At 47.4% G+C, this 15,640-nt stretch overlaps 1 long non-coding RNA gene across 1 annotated transcript in view; it reads left to right on the top strand.

Annotated features, from left to right (window-relative positions):
• Positions 1-15,640, top strand: part of LOC126070099 (uncharacterized) — a 48,939-nt gene that overhangs the window by 21,467 nt on the left and 11,832 nt on the right. The gene's annotated exons all lie outside the window — the stretch shown is intronic.

Here is a 15,640-nt window from a genome sequence, read left to right as displayed (position 1 = left end):
AAACATTTCATAACATGGGGGCACCTGGAAGGCATTATGCTGAGCAAAATTAGTCAGAGGCAAAAGGACAAATATTGTATAAGACCACTATTACAAGATCTTGGGAAGTAGTATAAACTGAGAAGAACACATACTTTTGTGGTTACGAGAGGGGGAGGGAGGGAGGGTGGGAGAGGGTTTTTACTGATTAGTTAGTAGATAAGAACTGCTTTAGGTGAAGGGAAGGACAATACTCAATACAGGGAAGGTCAGCTCAACTGGACTGGACCAAAAGCAAAGAAGTTTCCGGGACAAACTGAATGCTTCAAAGGTCAGCGGAGCAAGGGCGGGGTTTGGGGACTTCTAAGTCAATTGGCAAAATAATTCTATTATGAAAACATTCTGCATCCCACTTTGAAATGTGGCGTCTGGGGTCTTAAATGCTAACAAGTGGCCATCTAACATGCATCAATTGGTCTCAACCCACCTGGATCAAAGGAGAATGAAGAACACCAAGGTCACACGATACCTAAGAGCCCAAGAGACAGAAAAGGCCACATGAACCAGAGACCTACATCATCCTGAGACCAGAAGAACTAGTTGGTGCCCGGCTACAACCAATGACTGCCCTGACAGGGAGCACAACAGAGAACCCCTGAGGGAGCAGGAGATCAGTGGGATGCAGACCCCAAATTCTCATAAAAAGACCATACTTAATGTTCTGACTGAGACTAGAGGAATCCCGGTGGTCATGGCCCCCAAACCTTCTGTTGGCCCAGGACAGGAACCATTCCCGAAGACAACTCATCAGACATGAAAGGGACTGGACAGTGGGTAGGAGAGAGATGCTGATGAAGAGTGAGCTATTTGTATCAGGTGGACACTTGAGACTGTGTTGGCATCTCCTGTCTGGAGGGGGGATGGGAGGATAGAGAGAGTTGGAAGCTGGCAAAATTGTCACGAAAGGAGAGACTGGAAGGGCTGACTCATTAGGGGGAGAGCAAGTGGGAGTACGGAGTAAGGTGTATATAAACTTATATGTCACAGTTTGACTTGATTTGTAAACGTTCACTTGAAGCTCAATAAAAGTTAATTAAAAAAAAAAATTCTGCATCCCACTTTGAAATGTGACGTCTGGGGTCTTAAATGCTAACAAGCGGCCATCTAAGACGCATCAATTGGTCTCAACCCACCTGGATCAAAGGAGAATAAAGAACACCAAGGTCACACGATAACTAAGAGCCTAAGAGACAGAAAGGGCCACATGAACCAGAGACTTACATCATCCTGAGACCAGAAGAACTAGGTGGTGCCCGGCCACAATCAATGACTGCCCTGACAGGGAGCACAACAAACAACCCCTGAGGGAGCAGGAGATCAGTGGGATGCAGACCCCAAATTCTCATAAAAAGACCATACTTAATGGTCTGACTGAGACTAGAAGAATCCTGGTGGTCATGGTTCCCAGACCTGTTGGCCCAGGACAGGAACCATTCCCGAAGACAACTCATCAGACATGGAAGGGACTGGACAATGGGTAGGAGAGAGATGATGATGAAGAGTGAGCTACTTGTATCAGGTGGACACTTGAGACTGTGTTGGCATCTCCTGTCTGGAGGGAAGATGGGAGGGCAGAGAGGGTTAGAAACTGGCAAAATTGTCACGAAAGGAGAGACTGGAAGGGCTGACTCATTAGGGGGAGAGTAAGTGAGAGTAAGGGGTAAGGTGTATATAAGCTTATATGTGACAGACTGACTTGATTTGTAAACGTTCACTTAAAGCTCAATAAAAATTATTATAAAATATAAAAAAAAGAGGAAGATCCTCAGTGGAAAAAAAAAAAAAAAAGTTGCCCTAATAAGACAGGCATTGAATCTTTTGCTGAACTATTGGGAAAGGAGTGCTTCTTTACACTGAGTTTGTCAGACTGGTAGGTTTAAGCCTGGAGCTGCTTAAACCACTTGGGGAATGGCTCCCAGAGAGTAAAGCTAACACAAAGGAGAGCAGAGCCTAGAGCTGGAGAAAGACAGAGGCCAGATGACATCTTCTGAGTACCTGGATCTAGCTCTGCCTGAAGGCTCCCCCTTGGCTTTTCAGCTACATAAGCAAGACAGTTTAAGCCGGTGTGAGTTGGATTTCTGTCATTTGTATCCAAGAGACTCAAGAGAAGCATAAGGAGAGAAAGACAACACATTAAAAGAGAGAGGGCAATAACTGCAGGGACGAGGACCCAGAGTCTAAAGGGAAAATAGGGGTATATGGGAGTGGTCCATTATTACCATCACTGAACTGACATTTCAACAGTAAAGCATGAACACTACAGTTTATTGGAAAGGGTACACAGACAAAGCTGACTCTTCAGGTGGGCCAGATCTGCCCACCACACCACAGTTATGAGGTGGGTGAAAGCTTTTTTGCTGCTATGTAGGCTGTCTAGCGACATAATGACAGATGCCTAGGGTGGGGTCTACATGGGGTGGGAGGAAGGCAAGGCCAGTTGGAGCTTATCTGGACAGTCAACACCCAGTTGCAACGGATGTCCCTACTAACAGCTTTTGTAACGTAAACCTCATTCAAACATCAATCTTTAAAGACAAATGAAAACATCCAACCAATCCATGCTTGTCACATGCGCTCAGCGTTCCCCAGCCCCTTCCTTACCAGATATCCCTAGATTTCATATGATTTTCAGGATACAAAACTTAGTGATAAATAAGAGAGACGGAAGGAGAAACTAAATCACAAGACTGACTTCTCCAGGTCGTACAGTTCCAACTCATCATGAGAAGTAGCCCAGAGAGGGTGACCTCAACTTGACCCTTACCCTGTAGTGGTAAGATGTTTTTCAACTCCAGTGATCTCCATCTGCACCTGCTTGCAGGAGGTTCCAGGTAGAGATGGGTATGGTGGGAGGAAGTCATGCCCAGGGCTGATAAGAAACTCACTTCCCATGTTCCAGGCACACTGTGATTTCTGTGCTGGGAATTCCCAGAAGTGAGAGGAAGGGCACGGCCCTGAAGAAAGACAGAGAGGGTGGAGGATCTTCTTCCCGGAGCTTGGGAGTCCGTCTTTCCCTCTTTGCCCTTCCCTACCATTCTCCAACTCCCCTCACTGGGAAAATATCTATACCTTAAAAGAAATAAACAAAATACAAATATGTAATACGTATGTGTGAGACATTGGTGGTTCAGTGGTAGAATTCTCACCTTCCATGTGGGAGACATGGGTGGGTTCGATGCTGGCCAGTGCACCTCACGTACAACAATCACCCGTCTGTCAGTAGAAGCTTGCGTGTCACTGTGATGCTGAACGGGTTTCAGCAGAGCTTCCAGACTAAGATGGATTAGGTGAAGGAAGAAAGGCCTGGCGATCTACCTCCAAAAATCAGCCAATGAAAACCCTATGGGTCTCAACAGTTTGATCTGCACCAATCATGGGGCACAGAGTCACCATTAGTCTGGGGCTGGCTTGATGACAGCTAACAACAACAATATATGTGTATATATATAAAATATATGTAAATATATAAAATATTCTAGGTATTGTTTCTTTCCTCCCTAGCTCTGTATCTTAGAGAATTTTCCATGACAGGATAGTTAAGATACAGATCATTCTTTCTTACAGCTTCAACATAGTTCAGTTTATTTATCCACTCCCCTACTGATGGACATTTAGGTTGTTTCTGACTTTTTACTGTTGCAAACAGTGTCCCAATGAAAATTTAATACACTCATCTTCGTACACATGTATGAATGTTTCTTGAGGATTAATTCCTAGAAGAAAAATTGCTGGCTCAAAATGTGTATGAATTTTTCATTTTGAAAGATACTGCCAAGTTGGAATGGAGATCTCTTTCCTGTGAAGGGGCCCTCCCTGGGGCTGAACCAGAAATAAAAGTCATCCAGGGTGGAAAGAACATGGGGTTTCAAATCAGACAGATTCAGGTTCAAATTGAGACTCTGCCACCTTCTTCCTGTGTGACCTTGGACAAGTCACTTAACCTCTCTGAGCTTCTGTTTCCTTCACTGTAAAATGGAGGTCATAATAGCTGCCTCACAGCTGTTGCAAGGATCAAATGGCCTTTCGTAGATCAAGCCTTCAGTGTGGGCCTGGCACACAGTAGACTCTTGGCCAACGTTAGCCTTTTTTTGACGCCTGGACCCCCTTCTGTATTCATCATGGGAAGCCAGCTCTGGAAAGAGTCTGGGGAAGGTGATTTATTAGTTGAATGCCACACAGGAGCCAGGACTCCGAGGTGGCTCCTTCTAAAGGTCACCCAGGCAATTTTTGGAGGTAGGAATCATTTCAAGTAAAATGTAAGGATCTACCTTTCAGAACACAGCCTAGGGGGCACATGGAGGCCAGAGCCCACTGGAGGACCTTTCACTAAATGGTCCTGCCATGCTCTCAGTTTCCGCAGAGGAGGTGGGAGGGAATGCTATCTCAAGAGAAAGAGTGAGGTGGCTGTATTTTATTACCGAGCATGGCTGGACTGATTTCTCCACAGAAACAGAACAGGTAAGGTACAGCAGAAAAGACTGAGGGTACAGATCTCTGTCTTGAGCCAGCATGTGGGTGTGAGGAAAGCTATAGGGCTGCCTAACTGAAGATCCCAGCGTAGGAGGTGGCCTGCCCTTTTTCAGGGGAATGGTGGTTCTGTGAATGGGTGTGGAAAGCTAGCAGGGGCAGCCATCTTTGAGAGTAACAGCCACATTTTGTCCATAGTCCAATAATGCTTAGAGCCCCGTAGCTACAAGTCGTTATGCTCCGCTGTCTCCAGGCACCTTCCCGTGATCTTTAGAGCCAATTTTTCTTCCTTCCAGAGACTTTGAGGGACATAAGAATTCCAGGCTGGGCTGTCTTTCCTGGAAAAGGATGTGTGTGAGCCCAGGAGTCTGCTGTGATGGGGGCCAGGATGGTGACATTGGCAAGAGTGGTGGAGCTGAATAGCATGGTGACAGCAGTGGTGACAGGGACTCCAACTGATGTGGTCACCATGAGTTATAGCTCAGTTGGGGAAGCTGTGGGAGCCTGGTAAGAAAGAGCTGTGTAATTGGAGTCTGGACGCTTGATTTTTAGTCTCAGCTCCATCTTTTATAAGCTGTGTGGTCTTGGGGAAGTAGCTTGCCCTTTCTGACCTCAGTTTCTTCATCAGTAACATGGAGATGCTAAGTCCTGTCTTCCTCAGTGCCTCCAGCCAGCAGTTGTCTTTATTATGCCAAAGGGCAAGAACAAATTTAGGTGGGGGTACCTAGCTAAAAACAGCCCAGAGAGGGAGGAGATGACTGAGTAGAACTGGTCACATTATCCTTAGAATGATTTCTCCTGTCCCCTGGAGACTCCTGTTTCTGTGATTTTATTTCCCTGTTCCCAATTCCTGGACTCCAGGGTAGCTGAGATCTTTTGGCTCATGCCTCACTTAGCATTTAGTGATGTCCTGGCCTCCTGCCCAGGCGCCACTCACCAGTTGGTTCTGGAGCTGACCCTGCAGGCCCCTGGCTCCTTCCTTGCCCTTCCTTGAGACGGGGCCCAGGCTAGTTGGAAGGAACCAATAAAAGGCTTGCATGAAAGCCAAATGCTGTGCCAACAGAGCTTGATTATGGTGGCCAGGGGCTGGGCCTGAGCAATCTCACTCAGGGGACACTTCTCAGGGGTCAGGAGAGTTTCTGGCCTAAACATGATTCTAGGCTGTCAGGGTGGGGAGAACAAGGCAGAGTGCGGGTGGGGTGGAGGATTGAGCAGGAGAAGGTAGACCCTAGATTGTCCCTTATCCCATAATGGAAATGGGCCCTAGACTGAGTGATTTCCTCACCTTGCTGATGCCTTAGTATGAGACCCTACCAGGAGAACTAACCCCAGGTTGGGATTGGAGATGAAGGCCACTCAAAGTCCCCCACTGTAAAAAGAATAAAAGAAAGGGGTGGGGTTGACAAGTGCTTGCCAATAAGTGGGAGGGTCAGTGCTGGGGGCAATAGAAAGGGAAATACCCTTTATTGGGCACCTAGGAAATGCCAGAAGCTGCACCTGCATAATTTCATTCCATAGGCACATCTCAGTGAGGGGTAGGTGCTAGCATCACAATCCCATTTGGCAGATGGGGAAACTGAGGGTCTAAGAGGTGAGAGGATGTCATGCTGCTAGGAAGAAGCTGATCTACAATCCAAACCCAGGACTGTTGGTTTTGCTGCTAAATTAGTGCTTTGTGCACCTCACCTATCTTCCCAGGGTGCAAGACCATCCCTCCTGCACATTGGCCTTGCCTCCAGGCCCCCAGCCTCCCCTGGCTGCTCTATCTCCTAAAAGCTCCTTGACTCTCCTCACTCACTCTTCACTCTGCTTCCTCTTTGGAAACCAGCCACAGGCCTTTTTCTTCCATTTGAGGGAAAGAAAATGGCCTTGTTCCCCACCCCCAGGCCTTTCCATCCTCTTATCCATCCAAGCCTAGGGATCTCTCTCCTTCCCCTCTCCTTCTCTCTCTCTCTCTCCTTGTGTGTGTGTGTTTCTTTCTGTTTATCCATCACTAGAATCCGCCCCCCCTTCCCTCTTGCCTGTAGGTTCTGTGGCTATAATCAAATCATAACTTTTATTAAATTTAAGATTACTTTTTAATGGAATCAATTTCTTGTGTGGTGCTTCTCTGCCTGCCTGCGGGCTCCGCAGGCTCCACTCTCAGCATCCCCACCCGCACAATTGTCTCTGCCGCTGGCATTTCTGGCTAAGCTGCCTTGGAAGGAGGGGCAGGCCTGCCATCTCTAAACACACACACACACACATCAAGACGCACCATCCTGCAAAACCCCAGATACACAACCACTGAGCCCTCAGGCTCCCACGCAAGGAGTGGTGGGGGTGGGGGAGCCAGAGAGTGAGGTGGCAGGGATAGGAGGAGGGAGCTGCAGAGAGAACGACTGAGGGTGCAAAACAAACACGAAGCTGAGCAGACATTTCTCAGCCTGTTAATTTCCTATAGTTCTGTTTTCCAGCCTCAGAAACAAGCTGGTTGCCTCCAGTCCACCCCCTCCCCGTGACTTCATTGTGCAGCTGGTGAGCTGGGAGAAGTTGCAGGGAGGAGGGGTCCAGAGAAACAGCAAGAAGACCCAGGTCTTCATCTGATTTACCAAAGTACAGGCAAATGTAAAGAGGCATTGGAAGCTGTGACCCCCAAGGAGACGCCCAACTGGGAGATTTAGAGGCTGTGCCCATCTAACCTACAGGTCTGGGCCACAGAGGGAAGGAACCCTGGGGGTGCTGCAGGGAACATTCTGGAGGTAGGAGAAGGAACAGGGAAGAGAGAGGTTGGAGGGTCACTTTGGGAGGGGCAGGGGCTGGAGAGAGGTATAGGGAAGTTTTTGCAGGTGGCTTATGAAGGGGGGCCCTGGAGATGGGGGTTTGCTGGCTCAGCAAAGACATAGGTGCCTCCCTGAGCCATCTGGGCAGCCCTGGCCTCTGCACCAGATTTCCTGGGAGGCTCCCTGGACAGTACTAAGTGGACAGGAGGTCATCGGTGGACAGGTGAGTCTGAGGCCTGAGGGTGGCTCCTCCCCTCAGCTCTCCACACTATCCTCAGCACACCTTGTTTACTAAGCCTCAGGCAGGGGGACCTCAAGTCCATCCAGGTGGATGGTGCATAGTTTAGTGACTCTGTGGGGAAGAGCACAGCCTTAGGCATCAGTGCTTCCATGCCTCCCACGCTGGTGCTTTCTAACTAGGTGACCTTGAACAAGTGACCTAAGCTCTTTAAGCCTGCTTCTACATTTAAAAATGAGTATTCAGTGAGATGGTTCATGTAGAACATCTCCCATAAAGCCTGGCACATAGTAAGAACTCCATAAGTGGATGTTAATATTTGTACTATGCCTCACCTATTTGTATTAAGCTTACCTAGCCAAGTGCAGCAGCCAAATGTGTACATACAAACACACAGCCTTCAACCCACCATGCTAGGTTGATTGGGACCTGAGCCAAGTGGCAGACCAGAGGGCAGACACCACATAGCAGGCCTCAGCTTCTGGATGAAAATCATGCTGGGGACATAGGCCATGATGTGAGTGACAGCTCCCAAGACAGGAACCCAGGGCACCCGGGCTCTTCTCCACCCTTTGGGAAGACGAGTGGCTAATGCTGGCAGAGCCCACAGCACCTTATGGGGGGAGAGTGAAGGACTGCTGAAGGCTCCTGGAGGCAGAAGACCAAGTCCATTCCCCAGTCCTTGACTTTCAGGGACCAATGAGCTCAAAGGTGGGGTTCCCCCTGGAATAGGATGAGAAGAGAACTTCTTGTGGCTGATTCCTCCCCATCAGCCTCTGACAGCCATCTGTTGGATTTGGAGCCATTACAGAGCTCTGTCCTCCTTAGGCAAGGCCCAAACAAGGGGAGTCTACAAAGATTTAATTAGGCATTGCTCACGGGTGACCTTTGCTTCCCACTCCTGTCCTCCAACCCTAGTGGGAAGGGAGAGATTTGTGGAGAATGAGAACAATGGGAAGAACCAGAAAAAGCTGGCTCTGTCAGTGAAATTCCAGTGCACCCAGCTTGGAAGCAGAAGGCAACATGGCCACAGTCACAGTACAACCAGGATCTGCAGCTCGGCCCATCAGGGCTGCACACTGGGACTGGCAGCTGCCTGGAGTGGGTGGCAACTGGGGCCCCCTTCCAGAGGTAGGGGCTCTCTCACCTGGTCCAGCCTGTTCAGGACCGGCCTCTGTCTGACCCCTGGTACAGGCATGCTGGCTGAATCACACCTGGGCTACAGACCTGTAGGGTCTTGTCTGAGCCTAAATGTTCCCATGGGGCCACATGTCAGTTACATATCGTAGAGCTTTGCTGCTCAAGGGGACCTTTCAGGTCTGAACATTATTCTCTCCAACTCTTTCATTTTACTCACAATACAAAGAAAGCCCAGAAGGGGGGAGTCACAAAGACTAAGCGATAAGAGCCTGAGCTAAGTCTCCCGAATCTTTCAGCTTGCTCACTGGGCTTTGTGGTCCTCACTCTGGATGTAGCTGTTACCTTCATCTACACTTTAGATAGCACACTCTTACCTAGCGTTTACCATGAGCCAGATACCTAAATGAATTCACAGCAATCTTATCTCCATTTTACAGATGGGGAGACGGAGGGTCAGAGAGCTTAAATAACTTACCTAAGTTGGCAATTCAAGTCCACCAGGCGCTCCTTGGAAACTCTATGGGGCAGCTCTACTCTGCCCTATAGGGTCAATATGAGTCGGAATCGACTCGATGGCAGTGGGTTTGGGTTTTTTTTTTTGGCTAAGCTAGTAAAAAAAAAAAAAAAAATTCTTTTTTTTTTAAGCTAGTAAGTGGTGGAGCTTCAATTTAAAACTAAAATGTTTGGCCCCAGAATCTGCTGTGCTGCCTGTCTTCACCTGAAGCTTCGCCCGCACCGGCACACATTTTCCTTCACTCCCCTCCCCCATCATTTTTCCCATCACCACCACCTTCACAATCCGTCACTTTCCATCTAAGCCAGATTAGCACCCCAGATACAAGGGTAGGCTCAGCGTCATTACGGCACCCCCCGCCTCTTTTTCTTTAACATCAACATCTCCAATACGCTCACTACCATCATCAACATCACCATTTATAAAATCCCTAATTGCAAATGACTCCGTTCCCACAGACCAAAGCAGATCTTACTCCTGCCTTGGGGCAGGGAGTGCTGAGACAGTCTAAGCTGCATATACATTCCTTCAGGCACACAAGTAACAGTAAGAAGGCCAGACAGTGGAAAGGCAATCTCTGTCCTGGAGACTTTTCTGAAAATAGGGGTGGGAGAATTTGCATACAGCCAGAGTGTCTGTTAAGGGAAATTAATCAATGGCCAAGGAGATTGCTTGTCATCCTTTAATATCCACACAAATAACAAGCCTCCAGGGAGGGAGCCAGACTCCAAGGGAACAGAGCACCAGAGGATGCTCTGCCTAACCCACACCTCTATTGAGCTACAGGGGAAGATGGAGCCATGGGCAGCTTCCACTCACTTTGGGTGTTGGCCAATACCCCAGCTTCCCCAGTCACAGGAGCACTTGCAGTCCTTGGAAACCAGCGACAACACTTCCCAGGAGTTTTAAAAATTAATTATTCCTTTGAGTCCAAATTCCACCCACCTCCCACCCCAAAGAGCCTGCTGGTTGGCTCTCCGTGGGTGTTGGCCGCCAGAGGTACCATTGTCCCGCACAGGAATGAAGGAGGAGAGGAGCCATGGCTTCCTGGACCACAGTCCCCACCCAGAATTCCAGCCCAAGCCCCAGAACTCCCAGGACCTAGAGGAATTTTTCCCCCTGGTAGTGTTTGAAATTGGCTGGTTTTCTGGGCACCAGGCCCAGCTCAGTTTAATTTTTGTTTATTTTTATGTACAGATTCTCTTCTGTTTGGGGAAGAGCTTTGTGTAAATTATTATTATTTATATGATAAAGAATAAATCACACCAAATAAAAAAACCCACAATCTCTTTTTCTCAATAGAATTACTAAATTAGGGGCTGAAAGGAACAGCCGATATGCTGGGGTTTGGTTTCAGGAAGCCTTTGGACATGGATTCTCACAAAATCTCTTAGTAAATGGGCTCTGTTAGCCTGAGTCTGATGTTGCTTACAGCCAGCAGAGGCATATGGGGACTCCCAGGAGGGCCGAAGTGGTGCGGGCCTAAGGGTGCTGGCTTCCTGGTCCTCCTCAGATCTCATCCCTTGGAAGGTGAGTCAGGCATTTTTAAGTGATTGGTTAACTCAGAATGGGGAAGAAAGGGGGAAATAAAGGAGATGGGGATTCTTGCCAGGAACATGATCAAATGCCCCGAAATGGGCTGGGGGTAGGGTACATAGGAGTTACTTGAATAGTGGCATTATTACATCAGGGGAAAGTGAGCCAATCATTTCTTTGCCTATTCATTAAATTTGCATGCTACAAATCTATTGGTTGGAATGAAATGAGTCAGGAGACAGGGATGCAGATGGGCAGAAGACCAGCTTGGCCCAGAGTAGCCCCAAGCGGCCCCAAGCCCCAAGCGGCCCCCATCCCCAGCTTGGGTAGGGAGAAGAAAAATTCACCTGAAGTACCCTCCCCTTGCAAGATTTAAAGTTCTATTTGGGGACTGGAGAGGGACACGCCTAGGACCAAGAATCTATCCTAGGGCTAATACCCTAAAGACCAAAAACCCACAGCCATAGACCCTATAGGACACAATAGAATGGCCCCATACGGCTTCCAAGCCTGTAAATCTTTATGCAAGCAGACTGCCACACCTTTCTCTCGTGCAGAGGCTGTTGGGTTCGAACCACTGACTTTTTGTCTACCATAACCACTGTGCCACCAAGGCTCCATATCTTAAAGGCCAGGGAGAGGAAAAAGTGGACAATAGCTTTTTAAAAAAAATCTCACAGGGCCTCAGGCTACCAGAGATTTTTAAAAACAGATTTGGCAGTGTTGCCTACCAGCTTTTGCTCAAGCTGCACCTTCCTAGAATGGACTGCTCCTGTCTGCCCATCCAAGTCCTACCTTTACTATAACCACAGTCATGGTTAAGAGCAGGGGTTCTGGAGCCCCCTTTTGAGCTTGAATAGCCACTCTGCCACTTAATAGCTGCTGAAAATGTGGGCAAATTGCTTACCTTTCCTGAGCCTTAGTCTCCCCATCTGTAAATGGGATAATAGCAACCACATGCACTAAGGCTTATTACTAGTTGCTGTCAAGTTGATTCCTGAGTCATGGCAACCCTCTTTGTGTCAGAGTGGAACTGTGCTTATAGGGTTTTCAATGGCTGATTTTTCAGAAGTAGATAGATCACCAGGCCTTTCTTCCAAGGCATCTCTGGGTAGGCTGGAACTTCCAACATTTTGGTAGCAGCCTAGCACTGTTTACATTACCCAGGAAATCCACAGAGGCTTACGGTAAGGATTAAGCGAAAAGATCCATGTAAAAAGTGCCTACCATATGGTAATTGTTCAATCCATGAGGTTGTATTTTAAATAATACTTCAATAAGCTATCCCAGAGGTCCCCAGCTTGAAATTAGCCACACACACACACACACACAACACACCCCATACTCTGGGAACACAAGGCTTCCATCTCTAAGGTTTCCTCCTAAACTATTTTTCACAATTTGCCCTGAGTCAGCTATTGTGTGTATCTGGCAGTCCCTGGTCATGCTTTGCACTTAGTAGGTACTCCGGAAATCAGTAAATGCTTGTTTAGGTAGTTGCCCAACTCATCAAACTGCCAACCTTTATAAAATCCCACGAAATCCTAGTCTCTCTCTTCCAGCTCCCACACAATGCCTGGTTCAGTCTGTCCCAGTAGAGTAGGACATGGGGAGCAATGGGAGCTGGGTCCCAGGAGGAGGTAGGAGGCGGGAAGTAGACCGAGACTGTGAGGGGCTTTACTGCCTCCAGGCTACATGGATCAATCTCTTTCCACTGCCCCTCCCATAGGGCACGGAATATTCCATCCTCATCTTCGATTAACTAACAGCCGACCTCAGATATGTTGCCGGTCGAGGTCCTCATCCAGCCAGAGGGGATGGGTAGTGATCAGCCAGGCTAGCATGATGAACTGTACAGGCTGTTGAGTCTGGATTGTCTAGGAGGCCTCTTGAGAGTTGGTCCGTGTACGGTGTGATGCAGACACACATGTTGTTGCCCCTAAGTATCTATGCATTTATATATGTACATTTATGGGTAACCACCGGTTCTTTTTATCTTGGCATACATTCAGTCATTCAGTTGCTGCTTTTTTATTTATTGTGGGCGTATTCTGTGTTAGCCCTATGCCAGAGACTATAATGCAGTAATGACTGTTGTTAGGTGCTGTCCTATCAGTTCCAACTCCTAGCGACCCTATGTACAACAGAACAAATCACTGCCCAGTCCAGCACTATCCTCACAATCATTGTTATGCTTGAGCCCATTCTTCCAGCCACTGTGTCAGTCTATCTTGCTGAGGATCTTCCTCTTTTTCACTTACCCTCTACTTAACCAGGTATGATGTTCTTCCCCAGGGACTGATCCCTTCTGATAACATGTCCAAAGTATGTGAGATGTAATCTTGCCATCTTTCCTTCTAAGGAGCATTCTGATTGTACTTCTTCCAAGACAGATTAGTTGTTCTTCTGGCAGTCCGTGGTATATTCAGTATTCTTCTCTGACACCACAATTCAAAGGCATCAGTTCCTCTCTGGTCTTCCTTATTCCTGGTCCAGCTTTTGTATGCATAGCAGGCTACTGAAAATATCCCAGCTTAGGTGATGACCAGTGACCAAGACAGACAAAATTCCTGCCCATTGGTCTAACTGCCTCCATGAATTACTACCTCTATTACTGTGAGACCAGAAGAATGGGATGGTGCCCAGCTACCATTATTGAATGTTTTGATTCAAGGACCCAATAGATGGATCCTGACCAAGAGAAGAAAAAAGGGTGGACCAAAACTTCGAATTCTTTCAGAAATCGAACTTACTTGACCCACTGTGACTGGGGGAATCCCTGAAACTATTGCTCTGAGATAATCTTTACAACTTGAACAGAAACTATTCCATGTAGTCATTTTTAAACAACAGTTTAGCTCAACTAGTAAAGAATGTTTGCCTTGAGCAGTATGCTCATTTAAAGAATTATCTATGTGAGATCAAATTGACAACCTGAAACACAGAGGAGAAGCTTAGGAGACAGAGAGTCTAAGATAATGGTGGTGAAACAAGATGGGTAGAGATAGTGAGAATGGTGACACAATGGAAAGAATATAACCGATGTCATTGAACTGTATATGTATAAAATGTTGGCTGGGTGTATGTTTTGTTATACATATTTTCACACACACACAAAAACAAACAAAAAATCCACCTATACAGAGCTTATTTTCTATTGAGGGGAGGGAGTAACAGTAAACGTGTAAAAAAACAAATAATTTAATTTCAGATTGTGAAAGTGCTATAAAGAATAAAACAGGCTAGGGCAATAGAGGAAACCCTGGTAGCACCATGGTTAAGCACTTGGCTGCTAACTAAAAGGCTGGCGGTTCGAGCCCACCAGCTGCTCCAAGGTGGGAGAAAGGTGTGGCAGTCTGCTTCTGTAAGAATTTACAGCCTTGGAAATGCTAGGGAGGCAGTTCTACTTTGTCCAGTAGGGTTACCATGAGTCGTAATTGGCTCAGTGTCTGTGGGTTTGGGTAGGGGAATAGAGAGTGACAGGCATTAAAGGGTGTTCCTTTAGGCTGGGTGGTTTGTCCAGAGACCTGAATGATGAGAACAAATTATCCTTAGAAAAATCTGTGAGCAGAGCATCCCAGGCAGAAGGAACAGCATGTGTGAAGGCTTAGAAGAACTGCTTTGGGACCAGTGACTCTAGGAATCTGTCTTTTTGAGGCACATACCAATCAGCCCTTATTGCACGTATATCCTTGTGTCTTTCCATTGCTCATAGAATCAGACTCCTTACTGAAGTCTCTGAGCCCCCTACCTGATGGCCTCCAATCGCACTGGCCTCTTCAGTTCTTGAGTAAGCCAAGCTCCCACCTGTCAAAAGGCTTTTGCACAGTCTGTTCCCATCACGTAGAATGCTGTTCCCCTCCTCTTTAGTTAAGTCTGACTCCTTTTAGATCTCAAGGTAGCCTAGGGTGGACCACTCCCTCCCTTCCACACTAGATCAGCTTCCTTCGTTAGATGCTTTCATATTTCCAAGTTCGTTTCATCAGATCCCTTATCTTACTTGGTAAAAAAAAAAAAAAAAACTAGTGCCATAGTGGTAATTATGCATTAATTCCCAGCCTTACCTGATTAATATCTGACTTCCCCACCGGACTATAAACCTCAGAAAAACTGAGAACTTGTCTGTATCCCCAGCTCTCAGCAGAGAGCCTGGAAAGCAGTTAATAAGTACTTGTTGAATAAATACTTGTGAATTCTGGGATCAGCTCTGGGCCCACTGCTAACTGTCCCCACCAACTCACGGGGCAGCAGAGAAGAGGGGAATAGGATGAGGAAGTGACTCAAAACCACTGACTGATGGGGACTGAGTGAAGAAATCAGGGATATTCAGCCCAAGAGAAAGAAAGCAGGGGGTTATAACGGTAGCCTTCAAATTCCAGAAGGCCTGTCATGGGCCAGAGGAAAACCAAGCCAATACAGGGGCCAGGGAGGTAGTAGGGCTCCTTCTGAGGAAGGTCTAAGAACTTTCAGGAATGGAACAAATGCCCATTAAGGTAGTGAGTTCCCAGTCCTCGGAGGTCTGTAAGCAGACAGAAGAGACAGAGGGCCCCGAAGTCTTCATTTCAGTGCCGAGTTACTGTGACCAGTAGTCCACTAGAAGATCAGGTGCCACAGCGAGTCTCTCTTCTCAGTGGTGAAATGGGGGCCCCAGGTACTTTCCAGCTTCATCCAGGAGCAGGGACTCCCGTGGCTGCTCTTCCCCCTCTTCCCCGCCTTGCTCTGAAAGGGCTGGGGAAGGAGTGGGGGGAGGCACTTCCGTATAACTTGTGTGGCTCTCCAGCTGGAGCAGTGGTGCACATTTTAAAATGAGTTTACAGACAATGGATCTCTCTAGGGCTTGGAAGGGAAGGAAGCTGAAATTCGGGACCAATCTGTGAATTCCCAAGTTCTTTGTGTCCATTGTGTGGGAACAATGCTGTTTGTTTGACACATCCACTCAAGACG

This window comes from Elephas maximus, chromosome 2 (genome assembly GCF_024166365.1).
Source record: "Elephas maximus indicus isolate mEleMax1 chromosome 2, mEleMax1 primary haplotype, whole genome shotgun sequence".
NCBI lineage: Eukaryota > Metazoa > Chordata > Mammalia > Proboscidea > Elephantidae > Elephas > Elephas maximus.
This window is presented reverse-complemented; position numbering and strand designations above follow the sequence as displayed.